Source organism: Helianthus annuus, chromosome 9 (genome assembly GCF_002127325.2).
Source record: "Helianthus annuus cultivar XRQ/B chromosome 9, HanXRQr2.0-SUNRISE, whole genome shotgun sequence".
Classification (NCBI taxonomy): Eukaryota; Viridiplantae; Streptophyta; class Magnoliopsida; order Asterales; family Asteraceae; genus Helianthus; species Helianthus annuus.
The window spans coordinates 181,613,523-181,617,787 of NC_035441.2; the positions used below are offsets into that span (position 1 = coordinate 181,613,523).

A 4,265-nucleotide genomic window follows, 5' to 3' on the forward strand; every position below is an offset into this window, starting at 1 on the left:
GTCTGGAATTGCCCATCTTCCGGCTCTGTTTGAGTGCAAGCTTTGACGGTTATTTATAAACTTGTTTTCTTCCGGCACAATCGTTTCAGACGAAGAAGATTCACCCGACTGTCTGGGTGCTCTCCATTTCTTAAGAATCCACGTTGATGATTTACTAACTGGTTGAGAGCAGTATACGTTGTTTTTGTCAGCCATTATTGGTTGGTTTTAAGACTGTTTCAAGTGCTATGAGTGACGTTCTAAGAAAATTTTTTGTGATCTTATTTAACTTTTTTTGGGCTAATCACGAGAATAGCCAAGATTTGGTCAAATTTGCAAAAATAGCCAGTTGACACCCCATTTTATGGGCTTTCACGAATTCCCAGACGGCTCAAATAAAAAGTTAAGAACTTTCCTCCTGACCAATCATGTTTTGCCACGTGTGCTGGGCTGTCATCACCATGTTTCCTTAGCCCCTCTCTCTCTCATCTTGTCTGCTGAATTAGTCAACTATAAATATCAATTTTAGTTCTAAAAAGGTGATCAAGCCGTCACAGGTGATCACTTGCCGGAAACGGCTCCATGTTTCCAAAGAATGCACACACCATGACACCAAACCTTCATTCAAACTTGTCTGTTCCAAACCTGCAACCACCACCCTCATCGAGCACCACCACCCTCCACCCACCACAACCACCACCGTAAACCACCACCACCTGCAACCAACCACCGCCCTCACCGAGCACCACCACCCTCTACCCACGACCCTCCACCCACCACAACCACCACCGTAAACCACCACCACCCTGCAACCAACCACCACCCTCACCGAGCACCACCACCCTCCGATCGACCACCATACCGACCGTCACCCACAAATAGACTAACCTCCACCATCATCGAGCCATTTCCGACAAGTGCTCAAGCCGTCACAGGTTTCGAGTTCCTTCAACATATCAGAGGTTCCGACTCACACTGTTCCGACTCGCAACCACCTTACACCACCACAACTTTCTTGTCCGATCATCTTAACCAACGCTCATCACTGTCGCCATACATCGTCTTCTCCACTTCATCATTCATCATCACATTAACCTCCATCACCAACGTTCTCCGGCCGACAACTTAGTTCTTCACCTCCGATTGACTTCCGTCAACAGCCGATTAACAAACAAGTTTGATATGGGGTTTGTGTTAGATCTTAGCAATGAACGGTCAAACAAATAAATAGTGAATGAATTATAAATAGTGAGAGAAAAAATTGAACGGTCAATTAATCAGTCCAAAAGTGAACCTTCAATTTTCAAAAAGTGGGTGTGCACAACTTTTCAAAAGACAGGACTGAACTCGTGTCAGAAGACAAACTTTTCAAAAAGTGGGTGCACACGTGTCAAAAGGTGAGTGGCTGTTGAAGAAAGTTCTTTTAAGCCGTGTTGGAATTTGTGAAAAGGCTCGTGGAGCCGTGTCAACTGGCCATTTTTGAAAAATTGACCAGTCAATGGCTATTTTCGTGATTACCCCATTGGAATTTGTCTTGTATGATCATACTTTGAACGGTCAATAAATTGTTTGACATCAAGATTGCATGTGAATTGACATTGAGCATATTGAAATTTGTGAAGTAAAAAGGTCCAATTAGAAATAGAATGCTTTAAAAATTGTCGGCCATATACTGTTTTAATAATAAAATAGAAGTAAGTTTGCATGTCAAAAACAACAACGTTCGAACTTTTTCAAGTTTTCAACGCGTTAACAATTCAACGCGTTTTAAAATTAACGCGTGATACATACAGGGGCGACGGTGTTCGTGGTGATATAACGCATGATGGGGTGGCCATCACGGACCACCCCGCCTGCCCCTAAAGTCAATAAAGATCAAATGTCCCCTAACTAGTCTAAAGGTGAATTAGTTCTTAACTCTCTTTATCTTTGATTGGGGCTTCTACACCGATCACCGAGTGAACCATATTTTATTATATCCAACTGAACTAACGATTGAGGTAGTACTTTGCTTGCTGGTTTACGCTAACTCATAGTTCAACGAGTTTGACGAGCTAGCTCGTCTTTATAAGAAATGATAATTTTGTATGTATTTCCATTAGGGTCTCGAATGAAAAACTTAACAATATCTAATCATACAAGTGTCCAATATATGCAAGGAAATGGGTTAACTCATACCGCTAATAAGCGAGGTACTTAATATAGAGTTGGTTGCCTTCAAGTCAAACTTTGATCCTACGATTATATGAATAGGTACTTTGAAGAGTTGTTGATCGATGTAACATAATTGAAACTTTGAAAGATTTTCCTATCACACCTTCAAAAACAAATATTTGTCATGAAATCAAACAAGTAAATAATAAGTACCGACCAGCTTTGATTCGATTAAATAACCACTAGACTCCTACTCGAACTAGATATAAGAAAGAGTGGATGTTTTACATTGATATGAGTCGCTATATTCGAAATAAAGCGTTCATATGTTGGGTATATGTAGCTTTAGGGCATGTTTGGCCAAACTTATTTAACTCAAAAATGACTTTTTGTTAAAATGACTTATGACTTTTTGAAAAGTAGTTTTTAAAAAAGTGTTTGGATTAGCTTATGTGGTGGGAAAAACCAGTAAGTCAAAAAGTTTTGAAAAATCAGGATATTCTAGCTTTTTAAAATGACTTTTCCACCTTAGACATAAAGTTATTTTGAAAAGTCTTTTTCCTTTATCCAAACATTATTTTGACTTATTGGCTTTTTCGCCAAACATGCCCTTAGAGTTCTTTCATCTTATCATTATCATTATGGATGATTAACAAATTAAGGAGTGAAAGATTAGAGCAACAAAGTAATAAACTTACAAAATACGGTAAAATAACAACCAAATACAAGTGAGAATGGGGCTGGGTTTGTCCCACATAGGGTGGTTAAATAAGTTAGAAAGGAGGAGGTGTGTATATAACCAGCCCAGCTGCAATTGAAAAAAACATGTAGCTATGCAATGAACACAAAGCGAACTATTCTTTCGCCTTTTACTAAAGAATACTGTGTGCTCGTTGCTTTCAAATAGCATATGCCTATTTTTGGAGAGCTTCTTTCTTTCCAAAAAAACTCCAACTAATCACAGTTCTAATCTTTAGTTAGGGGTCCTTGGTTTCTCAGGTCCTCGGTTTCTCAGTTTTTGTTCCGGGGCGGATTGGTTTTTGATCCGCAAACACCCTCACAAAGTTGTTTTTTCGCATAAAACATCTTGAGGACAAACTTATAACTGATGTTTCGGTTGTTATATTTTTATAACCGACCGGTTTCAGTTATAAACAACTAGATTAGTTTGGGTAACCACATGCTTTTGACATGGGTGGATTCGAGCTGAATTCAATTAATAATTCCAGTTATATCAACGAGTCAAATGAAATATCAACCATACTTTTAACTTATAAATGAGTATATTTTATTTACAAACAATTATTTTGTCATATAAAATTATTTTAAAAACACATAAAGTTGGTTTTAATGTAAACCTGGTTTCAATGAATATTCATAACCGAACCATCGGTTTCTCAGTTGGTTTGGTTATTTATAGTTCAGTTAATTCATTTTTTTGCCACCCGTTAATTCATTTTTTTTTATCACCCACCCACAAAAAGAAGATTAAAGGTAAAAAAAATTACTGCCTAACATGAGAAAAATGACCAGAAGAAAAACGAACTATTCTTTCGCCTTTTATCTAAGAATATTGTGTGCTCGTTGCTCTAAAATGGCATACGAGCACACTAATTTACTAACTAGTTTACCTAAATTAAATAATCCATTGCATGTTTTTGCATAAAAAAATCACAAGGTAATTATTATTATATTTTGAACATGCTTAAGTTGTAAATGGTTATCAGTTCATATGTTTAGAATTATTCATCATCATCATACTCATTATTTACGCTCCGTTTGCGGTATGCTCATATAATGTATATATGTGTGATCGCCCTGAGGTAAAAGTGAAAGTGCTCTAATTTTAACGTTATTTTACTAATTTCGTGAAAATAACGTTAAAAGAGGGGATGGTTAATCATGCATCATGTGGTGGCGTTAATAGCTGAAAGACAAAATGGTACATGCACTAATCGGCCTGTGTCCCGATTGCTAAGTGTTATGTGCCTTATGTACAAGGCTTGATGCAAAACTACTATTGAGTCGGGGGTCTCACTGGAAGAAGCCTCTCTATTCCTATGGGGTAGAGGTAAGACTATCTACATCTTACCCTCCTCAGACCCTACATTAGCTTTGCTATTGGTGGATAT

General features: G+C 37.8%; 1 non-coding gene across 1 annotated transcript; it reads left to right on the plus strand.

Moving 5' to 3' along the window:
- Positions 1 to 2,961: 2,961 nt before the first annotated feature.
- Positions 2,962 to 3,082, plus strand: LOC118482553. Its single transcript, XR_004868586.1, has one exon. It is a non-coding gene; the product is annotated as a U5 spliceosomal RNA (small nuclear RNA).
- Positions 3,083 to 4,265: the final 1,183 nt, after the last annotated feature.